Source organism: Balaenoptera borealis (assembly GCF_965194805.1).
Source record: "Balaenoptera borealis genome assembly, chromosome: 11".
Lineage (NCBI taxonomy): Eukaryota > Metazoa > Chordata > Mammalia > Artiodactyla > Balaenopteridae > Balaenoptera > Balaenoptera borealis.
This window is the reverse complement of record NC_138868.1, coordinates 79939192-79965612: the sequence shown is the minus strand read 5'-3', so window position 1 is coordinate 79965612 and position 26421 is coordinate 79939192. Positions and strand designations below refer to the sequence as shown.

Below are 26421 nucleotides of genomic sequence, written 5' to 3'. Positions count from 1 at the left end.
GGCTTGCTCTGGACTCTCGTGACTTCTTTCAGACTAAGATTAATGACTTACCTACCCAATTATGTGCAGTAATACATAGAGATTTCTCAAGAATAACTTCCCCAGATGCATCATGTTCCAAGGAAGAGACTTTGATGTACTGATTATAGAGTTAAGCAGTAGTTGGTATCAGGCATTCATCTTTTTGCTTGCAGTATCTTCTTTTTTTCCTTCATATTTTAATTTTGTTTACAACTTATTATACAATAGGAGTAATGCATGTACATAATTTAAAAGTTCAAACAGTACTTGAAAATATGAAATACATAATACCAGTCTTCTTTTCTCTATGGAGTCCCACTCAGTCCTTTTCCCAAATGTACTTCAACAGTCAAAAGCCAGATTCATTGTCCACCCAAACATCTGCTCTTGTATTCCGTATCTCACTTGAGGGACCAACCATTCATATCTAAAGCAAGAAATGGTTACCAGTTTTACATGTATCATTCCAAAACACAATTTAAGCATAATGCAAATGTAGCATATGTGTTTTTTATGAACGTAAATGAATACTGCTAAGCACACTGTTCTCTACTCAGCTGGTCTCACTTATCCTCATCCTTCCTAATGGCTACGTGGACTCCACGGTACAGATGCAGCATAAGTCATTCACCCAGGCCCCCACTGATGGATATTTAGGTTGTTTGCAGTCTCTGCTAACTTAAGCAGTGCGACAGTGAGCATCCTTCCTATTGCATGCTGGTATACCTCTACTAGGGCACCCGTGGTGTTCTTTTCTAGTGGTGGGATTGCTGAGTCAAATCATGCATGTATTTTAATTGGTGATATATTGCTAAATTTTCTTCCAAGAAAATTGCACTAGTTTACTCCCACTGACAGTAAAAGGTGCCTGCTTTCCACGCCTCGACAGCACTGGGTAATAGCAAACATTTTAATATTTGCCAGTCTGATATGTGATTAATAAAAAGTCTTATCGTTTGGAGTTACAATCCTTTAAGTTTAGAATATTTTCATATTGGTTTTGGGGGGTTTTTTGGTTCTTTTTTTAAAAACAGCTTTACTGAGATATAATTCAGCCATTTCAGGTATATAATTCAGTGGTTTTTAGTATATTCAGATAAGTGCAGCCATCACCACAGTTAATTTGAGAATATTTTTCATCACCTCTGAAAAGAAATTCTGTGCCCTCTAGCCATCATCTCTTTATCCCCCATCTCACCCCGACCCCCAGCCCCAAGCAATCACTAATCTACTTCCTCTATAGATTTCCTTATTCTGGACTTTCATATGAATGGAATCATTGTAGTATGTGGTCTTTTGTGATTGGCTTCTTTCACTTAACATAATGTGTTCGAGATACATCCAAGTTGTAGCCCTTTTATGGCTGAATAATATTCCACTGTATGGATATACCATATAATGTTTCTACATTCATCCATTGATGGACATTTAGGTTGTTTCCACCTTTGGACTACTATGAATAATGCTGCTGTAAACAGTTGTGTACACATTTTTGTGTGGATATATGTTCTTAGGAGCATAATTGCTGGGTCATGTGGTAACACCATGCACAATGAACTGCCAGGTTGTTTACCAAAATGGCTGTACCATTTTACATTCCCACTAGCAGTGTATCCTGATTCTGATTTCTCCACATCCTTTCCAGCACTTTTAAACTTTTGATTCTAGCCATCCTAGTGGGTATGAAATAGTATCTCATTGATTTGCACTTCTTTGTTGACTAATGATGTTGAGCATCTTTCATGTATTTATTGGTTATTTGCATATCTTGCTTTGAGAAATAGCTATTTAAGTATTTTTTAATTGAAGTATAGCTGATTTACAATATGTTAACTACTGTTTGTTAGTTTACTGTACAGCAAAGTGATTCAGTTATACATATATATATATTATTTTTTTATATTCTTTTCCATTATGGTTTATCATAGGATAATGAATATAGTTCTCTGTGCTATAGAGTAGGACCTTGTTGTTTATCTGTTCTGTATATAAAAAGCTTACATCTGCTAACCCCAACCTCCCACTCCAAAATATTTAAGTATTTTGCCCATGTTTAAATTAAGTTATTTGCTTTTTTGTGTCTTTTTTTTTTTCTTATTATCCATTTTATACATATTAATGTATATATGTCAATCCCAATCTCCCAATTCATCCCACCCCCCCCCCACCACTTTCCCCCCTTGGTGTCCATACGTTTGTTCTCTACATCTGTGTCTCTGTTTCTGCCCTGCAAACCGGTTCATCTGTACTATTTTTCTAGGTTCCACATATATGCATTAATATACGATATTTGTTTTTCTCTTTCTGACTTACCTCACTCAGAATGACACTCTCTAGATGCATCCACGTCTCTACAAATGACCCAATTTCGTTCCTTTTTATAGCTGAGTAATATTCTATTGTATATATATACCATATCTTCTTTATCCATTCATCTGCTGATGGACATTTAGGTTGCTTCCTTGTCCTGGCTATTGTAAATAGTGCGCAATGAACATAGGGGTGCATGTGTCTTTTTGAATTATGGTTTTGCCTGGGTATATGCCCAGTAGTGGGATCGCTGGATCATATGGTAATTCTATTTTTAGTTTTTTAAGGAACCTCCATACTGTTCTCCATAGTGGCTGTATCAATTTACATTCCCACCAACAGTGCAAAAGGGTTCCCTTTTCTCCACACCCTTTCCAGCATTTGTTGTTTGTAGATTTTCTGATGATACCCATTCTAACTGGTGTGAGGTGATATCTCATTGTAGTTTTGATTTGCATTTCTCTAATAATTAGTGATGTTGAGAAGTTTTTCATGTGCTTCTTGGCCATCTGTATGTCTTCTTTGGAGAACTGTCTATTTAGGTCTTCTGCCCATTTTTTCATTGGTTTTTTTAAAATATTGAGCTACATGAACTGTTTATATATTTTGGAGATTAATCCTTTGTCCGTTGATTCGTTTGCAAATATTTTCTCCCATTCTGAGGGTTGTCTTTTCGTCCTGTTTATGGTTTCCTTTGCTGTGCAAAAGCTTTTAAGTTTCATTACGTCCCATTTGTTTATTTTTGTTTTTATTTTCTCTAGGAGATGGATCAAAAAAGATCTTGCTGTGATTTATGTCAAAGAGTGTTCTTCCTATGTTTTCCTCTAAGACTTTTATAGTGTCTGGCCTTACATTTAGGTCTCTAATCCATTTTGAGTTTATTTTTGTATATGATGTTAGGGAGTGTTCTAATTTCATTCTTTTACATGCAGCTGTCCACTTTTCCAGCAGCACTTATTGAAGAGACTGTCTTTTCTCCATTGTATATCCTTGCCTCCTTTGTCATAGATTAGTTGACCATAGGTGTGTGGGTTTATCTCTGGGCCTTCTGTCCTGTTCCATTGAGCTATATTTCTGTTTTTGTGCCAGTACCATATTGTCTTGATTACTGTAGCTTTGTAGTATAGTCTGAAGTCAGGGAGTCTGATTCCTCCAGCTCCGTTTTTTTCCCTCAAGACTGCTTGGGCTATTCGGGGTCTTTTGTGTCTCCAAACAAATTTTAAGATTTTTTGTTCTAGTTCCATGAAAAATGCCATTGGTGATTTGATAGGGATTGCATTGAATCTGTAGATTGCTTTGGGTAGTATAGTCATTTTCACAATATTGATTCTTCCAGTCCAAGAACATGGTATATCTCTCCATCTTTTTGTATCATCTTTAATTTCTTTCATCAGTGTCTTATAGTTTTCTGCATACAGGTCTTTTGTCTCGCTAGGTAGGTTTATTCCTAGGTATTTTATTCTTTTTGTTGCAATGGTAAATGGGAGTATTTCCTTAATTTCTCTTTCAGATTTTTCATCATTAGTGTATAAGAATGCAAGAGATTTCTGTACATTAATTTTGTATCCTGCAACTTTACCAAATTCATTGATTAGCTCTAGTAGTTTTCTGGTGACATCTTTAGGATTCTCTATGTATAGTATCATGTCATCTACAAACAGTGACAGTTTTACTTCTTCTTTTCCAATTTCTATTCCTTTTATTTCTTTTTATTCTCTGATTGCCATGGCTGGGACTTCCAAAACTATGTTGAATAATAGTGATGAGAGTAGACATCCTTGTCCTGTTCCTGATCTTAGAGGAAATGCTTTCAGTTTTTCACCATTGAGAATGATGTTTGTTGTGGGTTTGTCATATATGTCCTTTATTATGTTGAGGTAGGATCCCTCTATGCCAACTTTCTGGAGAGGTTTTATCATAAGTGGGTGTTGAATTTTGTCGAAAGCTTTTCTGTATGTATTGAGATGACTATATGGTTTTTATTCTTCAGTTTGTTAATATGATGTATCACATTGATTGATTTGCATGTATTGAAGAATCCTTGCATCCCTGGGATAAATCCCACTTAATCATGGTGTATGATCCTTTTAATGTGTTGTTGGTTTCTAATTGCTAGTATTTTGTTGAGGATTTTTGCATCTATATTCATCAGTGATATTGGTCTGTAATTTTCTTTTTTTGTAGTATCTTTGTCTGGTTTTGGTATCAGGGTGATGGTGGCCTCATAGAATGAGTTTGGGAGTGTTCCTTCCTCTGCAATTTTTTGGAAGAGTTTGTGAAGAGTGGGTGTTAGCTCTTCTCTAAATGTTTGATAGAATTCACCTGTGAAGCCATCTGGTCCTGAACTTTGGTTTGTTGGAAGATTTTTAATCACAGTTTCAATTTCATTACTTGTGATTGGTCTGTATATATTTTCTGTTTCTTCCTGGTTTAGTCTTGGAAGGTTATACCTTTCTAAGAATTTGTCCGTTTCTTCCAGGTTGTCCATTTTATTGTCATAGAGTTGCTTGTAGTAGTCTCTTAGGATGCTTTGTATTTCTGCAATGTCTGTTATAACTTCTCCTTTTTCATTTCTAATTTTATTGCTTTGAGTCCTCTCCCTCTTTTTCTTGATGAATTTGGCTAATGGTTTATCTGTTTTGTTTATCTTCTCAAAGAACCAGCTTTTAGTTTTATTGATCTTTGCTATTGTTTTCTTTGTTTCTATTTCATTTATTTCTGCTCTGATCTTTAGATTTCTTTCCTTCTACTAACTTTGGGTTTTGTTTGTTCTTCTTTCTCTAGTTCCTTTAGGTGTAAGGTTAGATTGTTTATTTGAATTTTTTTTTTTCTTGAGGTAGGCTTGTATTGCTATAAACTTCTCTCTTAGAACTGATTTTGCTGCATCCCACAGGTTTTGGATCATCATGTTTTCATTGTCATTTGCCTCTAGGTATTTTTTGATTTCCCCTTTGATTTCTTCAGTGATCTCTTGGTTAGTTAGTAACGTATTGTTTAGCCTCCATGTGTTTGTATTTGTTACAGATTTTTTCCTGTAATTCATATCTAGTCTCATAGTTGTTGTGGTCAGAAAAGATGCTTGATATGATTTCAATTTTCTTAAATTTACTGAGGCTTGATTTGTGACCCAAGATATGATCTATCCTGGAGAATGTTCCATGCACACTTGGGAAGAAAGTGTAATCTGCTGTTTTTGGATGGAATGTCCTATAAATATCAATTAAATCTATCGGGTCTATTGTGTCATTTAAAGCTTCTGTTTCCTTATTAATTTTCTGTTTGGATGATCTGTCCATTGGTGTAAGTGAGGTGTTAAAGTCCCCCACTATTACTGTGTTACTGTCGTTTTCCTCTTTTATAGCTATTAGCATTTGCCTTATGTATTGAGGTGCTCCTGTGTTGGGTGCATATATATTTATAATTGTTATGTCTTCTTCTTGGATTGATCCCTGGATCATTATGTAGTGTTCTTGTCTCTTGTAACCTTCTTTATTTTAAAGTCTATTTTATCTGGTATAAGTATTGCTACTCCAGCTTTCTTTTAATTTCCATTTGCATGGAATATCTTTTTCCATCCCCTCACTTTCAGTCTGTATGTGTCCCTAGGTCTGAAGTGGGTCTCTTGTAGACAGCATATATACGGGTCCTGTTTTTTGTATCCGTTCAGTGAGCCTCTGTCTTTTGGTTGGAGCATTTAATCCATTCACGTTTAAGGTAATTATATGTATGTTCCTATGACCATTTTCTTAATTGTTTTGGGTTTGTTTTTGTAGGTCCTTTTCTTCTCTTGTGTTTCCCACTTAGAGAAGTTCCTTTAGCATTTGTTGTAGAGCTGGTTTGGTGGTGCTGAATTCTCTTAGCTTTTGCTTGTCTGTAAAGCTTTTGATTTCTCTATCAAATCTGAATGAGAACCTTGCTGGGTAGAGTAATCTTGGTTGTAGGTTCTTCCCTTTCATCAGTTTAAGTATATCATGCCACTCCCTTCTGGCTTGTAGAGTTTCTGCTGAGAAATCACCTATTAATCTTATAGGAGTTCCCTTGTATGTTGTCATTTTTCCCTTGTTCCTTTCAGTTATTTTTCTGTGTCTTTAATTTTTGTCAATTTGATTACTATGTGTCTCGGCTTGTTTCTCCTTGCGTTTATCCTGTATGGGACTCTCTGCACTTCCTGGATTTGGGTGGCCATTTCCTTTCCCATTTTAGGGAAGTTTTCGACTATAATCTCTTCAAATATTTTCTCGAGTCCTTTCTCTCTCTCTTCTCCTTCTCGGACCCCAGTGATGCTAATGGTGGTATGTTTAATGTTGTCCCAGAGGTCTCTTAGGCTATCTTCATTTCTTTTCATTCTTTTTTGCTTATTCTGTTCTGCGGTAGTGAATTCCACCATTCTGTCTTCCAGGTCACTTATCTGTTCTTCTGCCTCAGTTATTCTGCTATTGATTCCTTCTAGTGTATTTTTCATTTCAGTTATTGTATTGTTCATCTCTGTTTGTTTGTTCTTTAATTCTTCTAGGTGTTTGTTAAACATTTCTTGCATCTTCTCAATCTTTGCCTCCATTCTTTTTCTGAGGTCCTGGATCATCTTCACTATCATTATTCTGAATTCTTTTGCTGGAAGGTTGCCTATCTCCACTTCATTTAGTTGTTTTTCTGGGGTTTTATCTTGTTCCTTCATCTGGTACATAGCTCTCTGCCTTTTCATCTTGTCTATCTTTCTGTGAATGTGGTTTTTGTTTCACAGGCTGCAGGACTGTAGTTGTTCTTGCTTCTGCTGTCTGCCCTCTGGTGGATGAGGCTATCTAAGAGGCTTCTGCCAGTTTCCTGTTGGAAGGGACTGGTGGTGGGTAGAGCTGGCTGTTGCTCTGGTGGGCAGAGCTCAGTAAAACTTTAATCAGATTGTCTGCTGATCGGTGGGGCTGGGTTCCATCCCTGTTGGTTGTTTGGCCTGAAGCAACCCAACACTGGAGCCTACCCAGGCTTTTTGTGGGGCTAATGGTGGACTCTAGGAGGGCTCATACCAAGGAGTACTTCTCAGAACTTCTGCTGCCAGTGTCCTTGTCCTCACAGTGAGCCACAGCCACCCCCAGCCTCTGCAGATCACCCTCCAACTCTAGCAGGTAGGTCTGGTTCAGTCTCCTGTGGGATCACTGCTCCTTCCCCTGGGTTCCGATGCACACACTACTTTGTGTATGCCCTCCAAGAGTGGAGTCTCTATTTCCCCCAGTCCTGTCAAAGTCCTGCAATCAAATCTCATCAGGCTTCAAAGTTTGATTCTCTAAGAATTCCTCCTCCCATTGCTAGACCCTCAGGTTGGGAAGCCTGACATGTGGCTCAGGACGTTCACTCCAGTGGGTGGACTTCTGTGGTATAAGTGTTCTCCCATTTGTGAGTCACCCACCCAGCAATTATGGGAATTGATTTTATTGCAGTTGCGCCCCTCCTACCATCTCACTGTGGCTTCTCCTTTGTCTTTGGATGCGGGGTATCTTTTTTTGGTGAGTTCCAGTGTCTTCCTGTCAATGATTGTTCAGCAGTTAGTTGTGATTCCGGTGCTCTCACAAGAGGGAGTGGTTTGTGTCTTTTTATTAATTTTTTTCTGATTATAATATAGTATATAGTTCCTGTCGAAATTTTGGAAACTACAGCAAGTATTTTTTAATTATTCAAATTATTCCCACCAAGTGGTTTTAGGTTTTTTTTTAAACTGAATATATAGGCACAGTTTCTTAAAACGGAAACTAATTCTCTTCTACAAAACATTTTATTATGGTTACAAATTACGACATGAAAACAACTAGTTGAAAAGTGACAATTTTATTCTACTACCTGACTGTTCAGTGAGAACTGGTTTGACAACTTTTTTCACTCTGCAATGAATTTGATTCACTAGTTTTAGTGTTTTTCACCCAGTGTGTGTGTGCCCTGTTGTATTTTGGGGAAGATACAAAGAGAAAAATAATTGCTTTGCTGTTAAGTGAACTTGGGCAAGTTGCTTAACCCCTCTGTGCCTCAGTTCCTTTTGTAAAAACTAGAACTGGTAATATAGCTATCTCATGAGATAAATAACAAGTAAAGCACCTGGCTTTAAAATAGCACCTGGCACAAACTAAAAACTAAATAAATGTGTTCCTCTTTGCTCTCCAGCCACAGTGGTCCTTTTTTTTTTAATTGAAATATAATTAACTTAAAATAGTGTATAGTTTCAGGTGTATAGCACAGTAATGTGGTATTCTTAAACATTAAGAAATGTTTGCCACAATAAGTCTAGTTACCATCTGTCACTATACAAAGTCTCTATAATATTATTGATCATATTCCCTATACTGTACATTATCTTTTCATGACTTAGACTTATAAATAACTAGAAGTCTGTACCTCTTTTTTTTTTTTTTTTTTTTTTTTAAATTTTATTTATTTATGGCTGTGTTGGGTCTTCGTTTCTGTGCGAGGGCTCTCTCCAGTTGCGGCAAGTGGGGGCCACTCCTCATCGCGGTTCGCGGGCCTCTCACTGTCGTGGCCTCTCCTGTTGCGGAGCACAGGCTCCAGACGCGCAGGCTCAGCAGCTATGGCTCACGTGCCTAGCTGCTCCGCGGCATGTGGGATCCTCCCAGACCAGGGCTCGAACCCGTGTCCCCTGCACCGGCAGGCAGACTCTCAACCACTGCGCCACCAGGGAAGCCCTCTGTACCTCTTAATCACCCTATTTCGCTTGTTCCTCCACCCCTTTCCCTTTGGCAACCACCCGTTTATTCTCTGTACCTGTGAGAATGAGCCCTTTTTTTGATGCCTCCCATCTGTGCTCTCTTTGCCACAGAGCCTTTGCATATGCTGTTCTGTTTCCATAAAGAACTCTTCCCTCCCATCTTTGCCTTTGCCTGGTTAACACCCATTCAGCCTTCAGATCTCTGCTCCAGCTTCAGTCCTCAGGGAATAGACCTGTGATTACAGGCCTTCAGAGGACCATATGTGTTTGTGTGACGCCTTAGCTAAGACTGCCTTCCCGACCAGAAAGTTATCTTCAGGGGCAATGCTGATTTCACTCAGCACCACATCGCCAGTGCTCAGCTCAGACCTGACACGTTTTTGTTGAAACAAAGGATAAATGAATGCTCTGGGAGGAGGAAACCAGTTTTTGTGCTTGCTGCCCCAGGCTTACCTGCAAGGTTATTTGGGAGCTCCTTGGTCAAAATAAATCACCACCTGCTCTCTGCCTGACGTTTAACCAGACCCAGGCTTTTCACTTTACAGTTAAGAAGAACAGGCTTGCATGTTAATGGGAGAGTTGTCAAAATTCTATTACTGTGTCCCTGGACAACTCTTTTCTTTCTTTTTGTTCCCATAAAGCCTCTCCAACCAGGCCCTGATGCAATGAGGGGTGTGGGGAAGGGGAGGGACAGGGCCATTCAGATCCAAGAGGACAGAGAGGACCTTGCCAGGCTCACCAGGGCTGTGCTGTGGTCAGTCTTCCTGCTGAGTAGGAGATGCCCAGGTTGTTCAGCCCTGGTGACCTTCTGGCAAGACATCTGTGCTCTGCACGACATAAGAGGGTCATAAAGGTGATTCAGGGAAGAGGTGTTGGGAGGCTTTACTGATGTTGAGGGAGGGGAAGGGGTTGTTGAAGTTCCTTAGGGAGTATGGATTTGATAATAATGCAGTGGGAAGCCATTGCAGGATTTTAAACAAATTAGTTCAAATGGATGATGGGCTGGGTTGCTAGTGGTGGAGATGAAGATAGATTCTGCTGATGGATTGGGTGTGGCAGGTAAGAGGAAGGGATGGCTGGTGGCTGGGTATTTGAGTTTGAGCGCAAATGTTTTATCGGCCCAGTCAAACCCAGACACCTGGCCACCATGTATCTGGGCGGTTTTTACAGGGGAGAAGTTAAGAATGAGAACAGCTGAGGGATCATGGCAGGCTGGAGGGGAAGAGTGGGCAGTATCCAAAGAGGGAAAGCCTCATGATGAAAGACAGAGGAAAAGAGTAAGGACAAAGAATTGGGGGTTACATAAAGTGAAGAGTGAAGAGAATCCCACTTTATTATGCTTCCTTGCCTTTGAGAAAGATGGGAGGTAGGGGTTACAATGTGAAAATTAGGCAGTTTTAACTTCCTGCATGAGCCAGTTATTAGGGGTTTCTTGCAGGATAAATCTTAGAAACTGTCATTTAGTAGTTATATTGTCCCGTTTTATTTTTTTAAATTATCAAACCTTAGAACTGGAAGAAACCTTAGAGCAGTGTTTCTCAAATTTAGTAGCTCATTAGAATCACTTGGAACATTAAAAATTACTTGTCTGAGTCCCACTTAAAACCAGTTAATTCTGAGTGGGGAGGAAGATAGCATAAAACATGCCCAGGTGGTTCTAATGTATAACTAAGGTTGAGGATCACTGACTTAGAGAGTGGCTGAAGGGGGCCACTCTCCCCGAGTAGCCTTTGGTGGGTCTGTGGAATGCATGGCTGCTTTTGCAATGAGGGTCAGCTTTCTAAAAATAAAATTTTTTTCCATAAAGAATTACAAAATCTTAATTGGTGGGGATATGCAGAAATATTAGGGTATTTCCCACCCCTCATCCCACATCCCACAAAGGCCTCCCAAAACAAGACATTGCAGTAATACAGTGGACTGATTTTTTGTTGTTGGGGGGAGCTGGTGGGACACAGAAAGGAACAGACTAGTAGCAGTTATGTTAGTAGTACCGTAACTTTGTTATTGTGATTAACATTGTTAAATTTAGTAAAAGCCCATTAGCTGTCACGAAAGATTGGGGACTCACTCTCCAAAAATATACAATTTCCTGGAGACAAGTGTCAGACCTGAAAGATTTATTTACATGAAAGTCTATAGAGAATAGTTGAGAAGTACATTCATAAGACTTTTTGTTCTGCTTACATCATCTTAATACATGTATTCTGAGTTCTTGGATTATTTGTTAAAGCTTCCTAAGACATTGAAGAAAACTCTCATACTAAGTTCACTCATCCCTGTTAACTCTTTTTACATCACAATGTGACAAAAAAGAAAGAGGAAAAAAGCAAATAGCAGTAATTTTACAACTAATGAAATGTGAATCATTTATGCCTTTATCCAGAGAAAATTGGGTTAAAAAATTGTCTTGAGTCCTTCAGTAGCTTCTGTCATAAAGCTGTGCATATTGAGATTGTGTATTTCACATATAAAAAACAATCATAATTGTATTTTACAAGTCATAATACCAATATTACATATAAAATTAATCATTTTTTACAGTTTTAATGAGGTATAATTGACATGCAGCACTGTATAAATTTAAGGTGTAAGCATAGTGATTTGACGTACATCTATTGTGAAATGATTACCACAGTAAGTTTAATTAACATCCGTCATCTCATAGAGATACAAAACAGAAAAGGAAAAAATGTATTTTTCCCCTTGTGATCAGATCTTAAGATTTATTCTGTTAACAATTTTCATATGTACCATATAGCAGTGTTAACTGTAGTTATTGTGTTATGTAGTACATGCCTAGTACTTATTTATCTTATAACTGGAAATTCGTACCTTTTGACCACCTTCGTCCAATTCCCCCTCCTCTTTCCATCTCACCCCCATAACCACAAGTCTGATCTCTTTCTCTATGAGTTTGTTGTTTATTTCTTGTTCATTTTATTGATAGATTCCACAATAAGTGAGATCATAAAGTGTTTGTCTTTCTCTGTCTGACTTGTTTCACTTAGCGTAATGCCTTCAAAGTTCACCCATGTTGTAGCAAATGGCAGGATTTCCTCCTTTTTATGGCTGAATAATATTCCGTGTGTGTGTGTATAAAATATATCACTTCTTTATCCATTCATCTGTCCATGGACACTCAGGTTGTTTCCATGTCTTGGCTATTGTAAATAATGCTGCTATGAACATGGGGTACACATATCTCTTACACATAGTGTTTTCTTTTTCTTTGGATAAATACCCAGAAGTGGAATTGCTTGATCATGGTGACAGTGTTTTTAATTTTTTGAGGAACCTCCATGCTGTTTTCCAAAGTGGCTGTACCAATTTACAATTCCACCAACAAGTCCCTTTTCTCCATGTCATCACCAGCGTTTATCTCTTGTCCTTTTGATCCTATCCATTCTTACAGGTATGAGGCCATGCTCATCAAGGTTTTGATTTGCATTTCCCTGATAATGAATGATATTGAGTATCTTTTCATATACCTGTTTGCCATTTTTATGTCTTCTTCGGAAAAATGTGTATTCAGATCCTTTGCTTATTTTTTAATTGGCTTAATTTGCTTTTTCTATTGTTGTATGCGTTCTTTATATATTTTGGATGTTAACCACCTATCACAGGTATGGTATGCAAATATTTTTTCCCATTTTATAGGTTGTCTTCATTTTGTTGATCATTTCTTTCGCTGTGCAGAAGCTTTTTTAGTTTGATGTGGTTCCATTTGTTTATTTTTGGTTTTGTTGCTTGTGCTTTAAGTGTCATATCCAAAGAAATCATTTCCAAGACCCATATGTTTTCTTCTAAGAGTTTTATGGTCTCAGGTCTTACATTTAAGTCTTTAATCCATTTGAGTTAATTTATGTGAATGGTGTAAGATAAGGGTCTAATTTCAGTCTTTCACATGTGAATATCCATTTTTCCCAGCACCTTTTAGTGAAGAAACTGTCTTTTCTCCATTGAGTATTTTTGGCTTTCTTGTCAAATATTACTTGACCACATATGCCTGGGTTTATTTCTGGGCTCTCAATTCTGCTCCATTGGTCTTTGTGTCTGTTTTTATGCTAGAACCATACTGCTTTGATTACTACAGCTTTATAATATAGCTTAAAATTAGGAAGTATCATGCTTTCTGCTTTGTTCTTCTTTCTCAGGATTGCTCTGACTCTTCTTTGTGGTTCTATGTAAATTTTAGTATTGTTTTTCTACTACTGTAAAAAATTGGAATCTTGATAGAGATTGCATTGAATCTATAGATGGCTTTGGGTAGTATGGATATTTTAACAGTAATTCTTCCAATCCATGAACACAGGATACCTTCCAATTATTTGTCATCCGATTTCTTTCATCAATATCTTACAGTTTTCATTGTGAGATCTTTCACTTCTTTGCTTAAATTTAGTCCTAAATATTTTATTGTTTTTGATGCTTTTGTAAATGGGACCATTTTCTTTTTTTTCAGATAATTCATTTTTAGTGTATAGAAATGCTACTGCTTTTTGTATATTAATTTTATATCCTGCAGCTTTACAGAATTCATTGATTAGATCTAACAGGTTTTTTTGGTGAGTCTTTAGGATTTTGTATATATAAAATCATATCATCTACAAATAGAGATAGTTTTACTAATTCTTTTCTAATTCTGATGCCTTTTATTTCCTTTTCTTGCCTGGTTGCTCTGGCTATGACTTCTAGTACTGTGTTGAATAGGAATAGTGAGAGTGGGTACTCATTTGTTGTTCCTCATTTTAGCAGAAAAGCTTCCAGCCTTTCACCATCGAGTATGATGTTAGTTGTGGGCTTGTCATATAAGGCCTTAATTACATTGAAGTATGTTCACTCTACCCAGTTTGTTGAGCATTTTTATTATAAATGATTGTTGAATTTTGTCAAATGCTTTTTGTGCATCTATTGAGATGATCATATTATTTTTAGCTTTCATTTTGTTCATGGGGTGTATCACATTCATTGATTTGTGGATATTGATCCATCCTTGCTTCCCTGGAATAAATCCTGCTTGTTCATACTGAATGATCATTTCAGTGTTGTGCTGAATTTGGTTTGCTACTATTTTATTAAGAATTTTTGCATCTACATTTATCAGGGATATTGGCCTGTAGTTTTCTTTTCTCATAGTGTCCTTTTCTGGCTTTGGTATTAGGGTAATACTGTCCACATAAAATGAGTTTGGGAGTGTTGCTTCCTCTTTGGTTTTTTTGGAAGAGTTTGAAAAGGATTGGTATTAATTCTTCTTTAAATGTTTTGTAAAATTCACCAGTAAAGCCATCTGGTCCTGGTCTGTTCTGTGTTTGGAGAGTTTTGATTACTAATTCAACCTGCTTACTAGTAATTGATCTGTTCATATTTACTATTTCTTTTAGATTCAGTCTTGGTAGGCTGTATGTTTCTAAGATGTTTCCATTTCTTCTAGGTTGTCCAGTTTGTTGGTGTATAATTATTCATAGCAACTTCTGATGATCCTTTGTATTTCTGTGATATCTGTTGTAATATCTCCTTTTTCTTGTATAATATTGTTGATTTGAGTTCTCTCTTATTTTTTCTTTGGTTAGTCTAGCTAAAGTTTTGTCAAATTTTTTTTTATCTTTTGAAAGAACCAACTTTTAGTTTTTTTAGTCTTTTCTATTGTTTTCCTGTTCTCTATGACATTTATTTCTGCTCTAATCTTTATTTTTTCCTTGCTTTTGCTAGCTGTGGGTTTATTGTGTTCTTCTTTTACTAATTTCTTAAGGTGTAGTGTTAGGTGGCTTATTTGAGTTCTTTCTTGTTTCTTAACATAGGCGTTGGTTGCTATGAACTTCCCTCTGTTTTTGTTGAATCTCGTAAGTTTGGGTATATTGTGTTTCCATTTTCATTTGTCTCAAGATACTTTTTTTATTTCCTCTTTAATTTCTTTGATCCATTGGTTGTTCAGAATATTGTTTCATTTCCATGTGTTCATGAGTTTGCCATTTTTACTCTTGTTATTCATTTCTAGTTTCATAACATTGTGATCAGAGAAGATACTTGGTATGATTTTAGTCTTCTTGAATTTGCTAAGACTTGTTTTATGGCCTAACATAGAGTCTGTCCTAGAAAATGTTCCATGTGCATTTGAGAATTCATTTTCTGCTGTTGTTGGGTTGAATGTTTTATATATGTCTATTAGATCTGTTGGTATATAGTGTTGTTCAAATATGCTGTTTCCTTATTGATTCTGTCTGGATGAATTATCCATTATTTGAGTGACATATTAAAGTCCCCACCTATAATTATGTTGCTGTTCATTTCTTATTTTGGCCCTGTTAGTTTTTGCTTTATATATTTAGGTGCTTTGATGTTTGGTGCATAAATATTTACAATGTTATATCATCTGGATGGACTGGCTCCGTAATAATGGCATTCTTTGTCTCCTTTTACCATTTTTAATTAAAGTCTGTTTTGTCTGGTAAAGTATAGCTATCCCTGCTTTTTTTGTATACCATTTGCTTAAAATATTTTTTTCTACCCTTTCACTCTCAGTCTATGTGTGTTTTTAAGGCTAAAGTGAGTCTTTCATAGGCAGGATATCATGGATCTTGTTTTTGTAATCCATTCAGCCAGTTTGTGTCTTTTGAATGGACTATTTAATCCATTTATGTTTACAGTAATTATTGATAGGTAAAGACTTACTTTTGCCTTTTTTGTTCACTGTTTCCTGGATGTTTCGTAGATCCATTGTTCTTTGTTTTATATCCTGATTTCTTTTTTGTGCTGTGATGTTTTTTGGTATCAGTATGTTTTGACTTCTTTATCATGTTTTTTTGTGTGTGTGTCATTACTGCAGGTTTTTTTCTTGTGGTTACCATGAGGCTAACATAAAATATCTTAAAATTATAACAACTTCAGTAGATTTCCTAAACTTTGCACTTTTATTTCTCCTCCCCTTCACATGTTAGGTTATTGCTGTTACAGTTTACATATGTTTCATACTGTATAACTAATAACAGAAGTTTTTAGCTATGATTATTTTTTACTACATTTGTTTTTTAATTTTTAGAGTTCTGTGTGAATTATGCAACCCCATTACCATATTACAGAATCTAACTTTGTATATTTACATTATCGAGTTTTACAGTACCTTCTTATATTTTTATGATGTTAATTAGTGTCCTTTTAATTCCACTCAAGGAACCCCCTTTAACATTTCTTATAAGGCAGGTCCAGTAGTGCTGAACTCCCACAGCTTTTGTTTTTTCAGGAAGTTTTTATCTCTTCTTTATTTCTGAAGGACACCTTTGCCAGGTATAGAATTCTTGATTGACAGCTTTTTTCTTTCAAGATTTTGAATATATAATTCCATTCTCTCCTGACCTGAAATGTTTCTATTTAGAAATCCACCAGTAGTCTTATGGGGTTTCACTGTATGTAAGTACTCTTTTCTCTTGTTATTTTCAAAAAAATCTTTGTCTTTGACTTCAGACAATTTAATTATAGTGTATCTCAGTGTAATTCTATTTGAGTTCAACCTATTTGGGGTCCTTTGGTCCTTGTGGATCTGGAAATCCATTTCTCTCCCCAAGTTTCAGATGTTTTCAGCCATTATTGCTTTTGTTTTTCTTTTATTAAAGTATAGTTAATTTACAATGTTGTGTTAGTTTCAAGTGTACAGCAAAGTGATTCAGTTATACATATATTTTTTTTTCTTTTTCAGATTCTTTTCCCTTATAGGTTATTAAAAGATACTGAGTATAGTTCCCTGTGCTATACAGTAGGTCCTTGTTGTTTATGTGTTTAATATATAGTAGTATGTATGTGCTAATCCCAAACTCCTGATTTATCTCTCCCCGCCTCACCATGCTCTCCCCTTTGGTAACCATAAGTTTGTTTTCTATGTCTGTGAATCTATTTCTGTTTTGTAAATAAGTTCATTGTATCATTTTTTTAGATTGCACATATAAGTGATATCATATATTTGTCTTTCTCTGTCTGACTTCACTTAGTATAATAACCTCTAGGTCCATCCATGTTGCTGCAAACGGCATAATTTCATTCTTTTTCATGGCCGAGTAATATTCCATTGTGTATACATACACACATCTTTATCTGTTCATCTATCGACAGACATTTAGGTTGTTTCTATGTCTTGTAAATAGTGCTGCTGTGAACATTGCATTATTGCTTTAAATATACTTTCTGTTTTCTTCTGGAATTCCCATAATGCAGATATTGTTTGTTTTGATTATGTCCTATAAGTCCCATAGTCTTTCTTTCTTCACTCTTTTTTCTTCCTTCTGTTTGCTCCTCCGACTGGATAATTTCAAATGTTCTGTCTTATAGGTCACTGATTCTCCTGAATGGTCAAGTCTGCTTTTGAAGTTGTCTGTTGAATTCTTCAGTGCAGTCATCGTATTTTTTAGCTCTAGGATTTGTGGGGGGGCGGGGGGGGTATTGTTTATATTTCTTTGTTGAACTTTCTGTTTTGATCATACATTGTTTTCCTAATTTCATGTAGTTGTCTGTGTGTTTCTGCAGTTCACTAAAATTCTTTAATTATTCTGAATTCTTTGACAATTCATAGATCTCCATTTCTTTAGGTTCAGTTTTTGGAGCTTTATTAGTTTCCTTTGGTTGTGTCATGCTCAACAAATTTTTCGTGATCCTTCATTCCTTATATCAGTATCTGCACATTTGAGTAAGTGGCCTCCACTTCCAGTCTTTACAGGTCTGGTTTGTCAGAGACAGTTCTTTACCAGTCAGCTCAGTTTGGGTTTGTGCATATGTCTGCTGGTAACATCCTTGGGCAGGTGGGACTTGCTATCAGGGTCTATTTTGAGTGAGGCCACTGCCTGGGCTTTAAGGTCAGGGGTAAGGGGGTGGTACCACTAACCAAGAACAGGTAGATAGGATTGCTGACTTTGTCCCCTGCTCCACGATTGCCTGGATTCTCTGGCAGTCCTAGTAGACAGTCCAGACTGGGTACTACATTCAGAAGTAGATGGGGCTATGAGTTAGCTTCTCTGCCCTGATGTGGTAGTAAAATGGGTCCCAGGGCCTACACAGCTTGTTGTTTAGGAACCTGAATCAGGCAAGACTGTACACTGAATCCTCTGGCCAGATAGAGCAACTGGCTGTGCTCTTTATTCAGGTGTCACTGTAAGCAAATGACAAGTAACAGTAAGCAAGGCTGTTGGATGGGCCACACAGCTTCCCATGTGCTCTGGTGAGATGGGCTGAAGGCTGTATTCAGTAATAGTCAGGGCTACAAATTAGTTTTCCTACCCAGGCACAGTGTGGGAGAACCAGCTCCAAGGCTGGTAAGGCTGTTTGTGGTCTTGACTCAAGCCACCTGTTTCCCAAGCTCCCTGGCCAAACGGGGCCACTTGCTTTGCTCTGCAGACTACCAGCTCTGACTGCCAGCTCTGACTGCTCAGCTATTTCCAGGCGTTCTTGTCAGAGGCTCCTGGGTAGGGCTGGGAGCTTCACGCTTCAGTGGGCAGGACTATGACTCAGCTCTCTTGCCTGGGTATGGGGGGAGGGCAAGCACCTGCAGGTTTTCCCTGTCAGGCTTTCTGGTCTGGAGGGACCAGGAGCTACACTCAGCTGTAGACCCAGTATGATTCAGCCCCACTGCCTGGGAACGGATGGAGACCAGGCTCCAGGGCCAGCAAATCTCTTCGTCTGAGGCGTGCAGACCTGCACGCCACTGAGTTCCCTAGTCAGACTGCCCCTACTTGGTTCTGCAGATGAGCAGAGCCGCTAGTTGGGATTACTAGTTGGGTGCGCAGGCAGGGACTTGGTCTACCAAGATCCTAGTGCTGCTTATTGCAAGCCCCTTCCCCCTTCTTCATCACAATCAGGTGCTCAGTGGTCAAGCCCCACAGATTCTCCTGCAGTCCCCAGGGGACAAGACTGGGGTGGGGGCTCCCAAGAAGCTACCCACAAAATGTGGGAGCTGGATGTCCACCCTGGGCTCTCTTTACCCTTAAAGGAACTGTAGACGCAGGGGAACCTCCTGGCATGGTGCTGTGCTGTCCAGGGGAGGGGCAGTGCCCTTCTAATGCGGTCTGTCTTGGTCTCTGTGGTGCGGGGGGGTGCTTTAGCCTCACCCTCGTATTCTTGGATTCTCAGTGGTGTCTTGTCAGTGAATAGTCATCGTTAGTTCTTCTCGTGAAGGGGAGTGAAGTCAGGAATGTTCTATGTTGCCATCTTGGTGATGTCACTCTGAATAGTTTCTTAGTATATGCAAATATGCAGTCACTGCTGTTTGAATTGTTTTTCATCAACATGTACTACTTTTAGAATTTCAGGAAAAGGAAGAATACAAATACTTCTAAGTAAAGGGAGGGGTGAATTTTAAAATTTTCAAAATGTGGATCTTATTGATCCGCTTCCTCTCATAGATGAGAAGCTGTCTTTTTACATCTAGTAAACAATTAATGTGTGGCTCCCAAGTCCCAGGAACACTGCTAGACTCAGGATACAACAGTGAAAGAAGGGAATCCTTGCTCTTGTCAAGATCATGCTCTGTGGTCATGAACGAGAGTGACCAGCACCATGTGATGTGTGTTCTCAAGACCCAGTGAGGAAACAAGAACAAGTCACCAGCTTTGCCAGACCCATAGGAGCTCACCAGGAGAAGAACAGGACACTCCAGATTGAGGCAACAGAAGGTCCAAGGGCAGAGGTGAAAAATGAAAGTCTCTGTGGAGTCTCCCTCCGAAGGAAAGTCAACTATCCAACTTCTCGGGGGTTTATCATGGAGAAACCATAGGATTTAGAAGATGTCAGCAGGAAACGTCACTTGTCTTTCCCTTAGTTGTATGATTTTTTTTCTTTTGCTTATTTAACCTATTTGTTCTGGCAGCTATGCTAATGCTTAATTATATGTGAAAATTATAAACCAAAAAGTACTATATAGTTCTTCAGTGAATGCCTAAACTTACCAGAGAGGAGAAAGTGTTCAGTTTCTAATTTTTTCAATTGAGTTTAATTGTCCTAGGTATTAAATTTTCTTGTAAGAGTTGTTGTATAATCCAAGTTTTGCCATGACTTCTTTCTTTTTATTCACAAAGCTTCTGTTTCACAAAGTAGCCTTGAGATTCAGCAATCCGTAGTAATTCTGACACACCAAGGATAATACATGCTTAGTTGTATTGCATAGTTGTACTGATGAGACTTGGCATCACATGTACAATGTATGTGTTGCCATCTCTGTAAAGAGGTTAATCTCTCTTCATGTTAGGTTTGATTGAGAATGATTCTGTTTATAACTAGGCTCTAGATCACACTGACCCAGAATAAAATCTTTAGACTAAGTGCTTTATATGATGCTAAGTCCCTGTAAATTCGGTGAGTCTAGCTGCATCTGAAATCCATACTAGCTTACCAGTAAAAGGTGCTATGTATGAGATATAAAACTTCTGCTTAGTTGAATGCTATGATTATAACAGTTTACAGTCAAGACTTATAGTCTAGTTGGCTTGGCATAAGTATAGTAGCATTATAGCACACAGACACAGGCATTCATGTTTTCATGTTTGTTAGCTTAGAGTCAAAGGTTCATAGAGGGGTGTCAAAGTCCATTTCAAAGAGAAAAGTCTAATTTTAGAAGCTTGCAGTTTACACACCAGAGCTTGCCTTTCAATAAATAGCTTGTGTAATCTTCCTGCTGGCACAAGTTGAAAAGTACATTCTGTTGGAAAGGAAAAAGAAAAAACTGAAGAGAAATGATAAACTTGTTTATGAAGAGAAAGAACAGGAAGAATAAAGTAGACATCGCCACAGATTTAGTTTTCATGTTGTTAAAAGTATTTGGTTGCAAGCAACAGAAACCAACTCTAGCTAACTTAGGCAAATAAGAAATTGTTGGACACAAATGGGGTCACTCACAAAATCAAAGAGAAAGAATTGAACAACTAGACCTCGTCCTAGGGATTTCAAGGGCAAGAGTGAACAGAAAATATCTTTAGGGAGTTGCCATTAAAATGACTGTCAACTGTTTTCCATCCTAGTGTACACTGCTCGAGTTTCAGATTCCTGGGAGAGTCTGATTGGCCTAATTTGAATCACTTGCCCACCCATTGACAGTCCCTCCAAACTACATGGAATGTGAGGGATGCGTCTCTAAGGAAGAGTGGAAACTGTTACAAAAAATGAGGATCAGGAGCTGGACAGGGAATAAACAGTAGATGTTCACTACATCACATAGCCACAATCAGCAGTAATGATTTTGCCCGACCAGAGTAAGTGGCCAATAGTTATTGGTATTTCTCTTCAGAAACATCTCTTGTCAGCTTTGTATTCATATGTGAGCTGTGGGAAAAAAATTATGCCACTTTGGTGGAGAGGGACCATTTCCCATGAATTTCAGAGTATCATTTTCATTTAGCTTTGTAAATTGTCCAGATGACCAGGAATTTCTGATATGGAGTAAAAAGATTCTAGAACCACTTTTCTTGTTTGCTTTTCTTTTTTTTTTTCCAGCAAGTTCTTACACTAGAAGTATGTCTTGCCAGAAAGTTATCATGATAATTCTCAAAAGGTATATGTATATTCTTCTTTTCTACATCTCAACGTAGAGAAAATATTCTTTGTCTTCCTGAATGGACTGACAGATTGCTTACATTTAAAGTCTGTTTCCTTAGAATTTATACCCACCCTATTCCTTCTCTACCACTTCTACCCTTCCGCTTGTTCCTCATAGTTCTTGGGCATGTACTACTTCAGCAGGGACCTGGGGTGGCTTTCGTGAAACTAAATACAATCAAAAAGCCCAGGGAACAAGAATTAATTTAAATGTGTTAATTTAATTCAACCTTCTGCTGCAGCAGCCATTGAAGAGCAGTGGTCATTACTCTGTGCTACCCCATGGCCACGGACCTCAGCAAGGACCACAAGGTGGCCAAGCACACTCAGTTTGTGCTGGACTAATCCCAGAGGTATATGGTTTCGCTCTGTGTGAGTAGTGTACACATGGGACTGTCAAGGTTTCCAAGGACAAGTGGGCCCTCAAGTTCATGAGGAAAAGGGTGGGGACACACATCCGTGCCTAGAGGAAGAGGGAGGAGTTGAGCAGCCTTAAGGAAAACAGCTGCCAAGAAGGACTGAGCCTCCTTCCCTGAGGTACATAATCCAACCTTTACAGGGAAAAAGCATATACTGTTTGGGACATTAAGCCAACTGAATACTAGTGTTTTTCAGCACACTAGCTAGATATAGAGGGTGGATAAGATACGTGTAGTGTGTTCCAACCACAGACTAAAGGTTGTGAAAAGAGAACTTGCAAGAAACCAAAACCCTGCAACTTAATTCTGCAACTTAAATTGTCCCACAGTAGACAGTAATACATTCACAGTTAGAAAACTTCTGTTTGGCTTGGTGACATCCTGACTACTATAGAATAGCAAGTAACCGATGCATATGCCCAGACACAAAACTTTTTATCCACAGCTTGCTGTTCAGTTAATAAAAAGTTTTGTGAATGGGCATATACCTCAGTTATTTGCTATTCTATGGTAGTTGGGCTATCCCTAAACCAAATAGAAGTTTTCTAATTGTGAATGTATTAGCCAGCCATGTATTTTGATCAATAAGTGGGAAATGAAACAGCCTTTGTAAACATTAAGCCACATGCTCATTCAGTCTTTATCGTCATATCCTAGTAAGTAAATTTGCTCAGTGTTAAACAACAGCAACAAAAGGCATACCAATATCCTTGTATACCTTTGGGTGTAAACTTTTCTGGGGTTTTACATTATTATGAAGTCAAAGACAGATTTATAACTTCCTTGAGATCGCTAAAACTTACACAGCAACCTCTTTAAGTAGGGATAAATTATTATAAAGAAATTGATCCTGCATTATTTTCTACTCAGGACAGGGTTTTGGTTAAATACATTTTTGTTCTGTTTTAAAATCTCTTATACGTGCTTTGTCCATCTACTAGTTAGCTGCAAAGCAGTTGACCTCAGGCAAAGTTAAGTCCCTTGGGAAGTCCAGTGCCTAGAGATTGGGAGACAATTTTGCTTGACATTGACACTATTTAATTAGAAGTAACTATAAGTGTTTAGGTAGATCAGTGGAAATTGATTATGGATGTTAGATAGTAGAAACTTATTTTACCTTGAGGAGAATATAAATATTATCAATAATATCCATTAAAATATGAATAGGGGAAGAATGGAAAATAAGGCATAGAACTAATTCCAACCCACAGGGGTTTTATGAAGATTGACTGAGGTAAACTGAGGAGTGTTACAAGACATAATAAATTCTCTTTGGCCATTATAGCTTTTTTAAATTGTTGGCTCTTATTTTTACCAATCTGAGTTTTCATTGGTCTTTGTTTTTCTTACACAGTTAGAGGGAAAGGAATTATGATATGACCTTAAAATCTCTGTGCCTCAGTTTTCTTCTAGTACTTCTTTATAGGGTTGTTGTGAGGATTAAGTGAGTTAATACATGTAAGGCTCTTAGAACAGTGCCTGGCACATAATAAACACTATGTATATGTTAACTATTATTATTGTTAAGAACGATCCAAATACAGTGCTCAAGAGTGGAGAAGTCAGAATTCTAATAGGTTGCTATAGTAACTTAGACTCAAAGCTATAAAAATTTAGCTGACCTTCCTATCAAAGTTCAATGTTAATTCTGCTACATAAGCCTCTGGTATTCTTTTGTTATATCCACTCAGCAAATGTTCATTCTGAACCTAATGTGTCGGGCAGTGTGCCAGGTTTTGTGAGAGCTATAGAGCCCAACTGGATATAGACACTGCCCTCATGATACTTAAATAAGAACAAAAATAGCTATAATAAAAAAATATGCTAAGTATAGTAGAAACGTGCACTCAGAAGAGGGAGAGATTTACTTTCAGTTAGGAAAACCTTGAAGGAAATAGCACTTGAACTAGGTCTGAGTGGATGTGACATTCAGAGATGGAGTGAGGAAGAAACAGATTTGTCATTGGAGGACACGATGTGAGGAAAGGAGTGGGGAAAGGAATGGGTCTGTGCTGGAAAGGTGGTCCAGGCTGTCTTTAGTTGTACCTTCCCTGTTGTAAAATGAGGGTGGTGGTGCTAAAAATGGTAGATACTGTTTGAACATAATGCTGCTGCCAAGCATTTTGCAGGTATTTCACGCTTGTTACTGAATTCCACACGATAACCAGATGAGCTAAGTATTATTTTCCCTATTTTAGAGGTGAGGAAAAGTTGTATACTTAGAAAGTAACTGCACAACCATTTAAGCACAGGAGTGGTTGATGGCAAAAGCCTGGGTTTCTTTCTAACATACCTGGCTGCCTCTTCAAAATCTCAAGCGATTGATTGACAGATAATTAAACACATATTCTACCATCTTGAGAATACTAATTGATACAAATTAGAATTTTCTTCATTACCACTTCTACAGTTTCAGCAAACAGATTTTCTGCCTCCAGCGTTTCCCAGAAACCCCTGATAAGAAGGTTTGTCTTTCCCCAAGACTGTTTCTGAAAAGGTTGCTGGTGAGCATGCAGTCCGTGCAGAGTTGGATGGTCAGGAGGGAGCACCCGTTCTGGCTGTAGTGACTTGGGGTCCCACATCTACAAGCTTGACCCTCTCCCTTCTCAGTATCAGATAAATAGCATTATCTGTGTAATCAAGTTCGAACTCAGAATGGAATTCAGGAGCTCTGTGCCTTGGCTCCATTCACTTCCTGGCTTTGTTTCCAGATCTATAAAATGGCAGTAAAAATACTTTTATATGCCTCAAGGTTTACTGTGGGATAAGATAAAATTTGGTACATGGAATACTTCATAAACTATTCACTGCCTTATAAATATTGTTTTTATAATCATAGTCTTGTGAAACAGTTACATTCTCAGAGGATACATAGGGGTCTTTGTTCCTACACTTGAGTGGCTTCAGATGGCTCATTTTAGCTTCTCCTTTTTTGTAACAGACTCAACTGTCATGTCTTTGTATTGTCATTATGCTTCCCTCCAATAGCCCACTTCTCTCTCAATTTGCTTTTAATCAGCAGTCAACTAGGAAACCACATAATAGAACTTGCTGGCAGTATGTCTAAAATTAAAATAATTTTGTTCTTCTCTTTAACAAGGGGTGAGAGGAAATTTTTTTTTAATCTCAATTGGCTTAAAATTTCATATTAATTTTTTAAATCTTGTAAGTTTTTAAGCATTTTTAGAAATTACTAATGCATGCACTTAATCTTTCAAACAATGCAAAAGCGTATAAAATAAAAAAGATCTGATCCCACCCTCCCTTTCCTTCTCAACAACTCCCTAGAAATAATCACTATTTACTGGTATGAATATATGAGATAGGCACATAATGGTCTGCAACTTGCTTTTTTGACCAAACCGTTGAGCTTTTTGTGTCAGTACATTATTGGTTATTGCTACATAGCAGAACCCCAGAACTTAGTGGTTTGACTATATTTATTACCTCAGTGTCTGTGAGTCAGGAGTTCAGTAGCAGCTTAGCTGGGCACTTAGCTGGAGGTAGATTTGAGGTTGCAGTACTGGAGGCTTGAGTGGGGCTGAAGGCTTTACTTCCAAGGTGAACAAACTTACAGACAGGCTGTTGGCAGGAGGCCTCAGTTCCTCTCTCTATAGGGTTGCTTGAGGATCTTCACAACATGGTAACAGGCTTCCCCAAGAATGAGCCATCTTAGAGATTCACTAGATCCTAGAGAGAGCCAAGTAGAAGCAATCCTTTTTCTGACCTAGCCTCCGAAGTTACATCATTTTGCGATATTCTTTGCTGGAAGCAAGTTTCTAAGTTAGGTCCACATACAAGGGAAGTGAAATTAGACTTCACCTTTTGAAGGGAAGCATATCAAAGAATTTGTGGATATGTTTTAAACCACCAGAGTATGTATAGCTCTCTCATTCATTTTCATGTTTGTGTTATGTTCCATAGTATGGAGGTACCATAATTTCCTTAACCATGCCCCCATTAGTAGATACTGTTACTCTTCTAAACAGTGCTTCAGTGAATACACACATATGCCTTTACCAACTTGAGCTAGAATTTAGCCAGATACCTAAAAGTAGTTGTTGGGTTCTGAAGGCGGGCCAAAGGGGATGGATCCCTTAAAACTAAAGAGCTGGAATGTATACAGACATGTTTTGCCTTTCAGCTGTGTTCTGGCTAGATGGTTCAGAAAGATATTGGAGTTAGTCATTTCATGTAATCAGACTCATACAAACAGAAAACATCTCAAAATATTCTCAGTATTAAAAAAAAAATTTAATACTATGAGAAATGCATGAATTAGGGGTATAGATGTCAACATGAGTGAAATTTATTAATGTAATGTTGAGTACAAAAAACAAGAACAGAAAAATATATAGCATGATGCTAGTTATATAAAATTTAAATGTGGAAAACAGTATT

The 26421-nt window shown here is 37.8% G+C and overlaps 1 protein-coding gene across 1 annotated transcript in view; it reads left to right on the top strand.

Moving 5' to 3' along the window:
* TMEM123 (transmembrane protein 123) overlaps nt 1–26421 on the top strand; it is a 78755-nt gene that overhangs the window by 18084 nt on the left and 34250 nt on the right. The gene's annotated exons all lie outside the window — the stretch shown is intronic.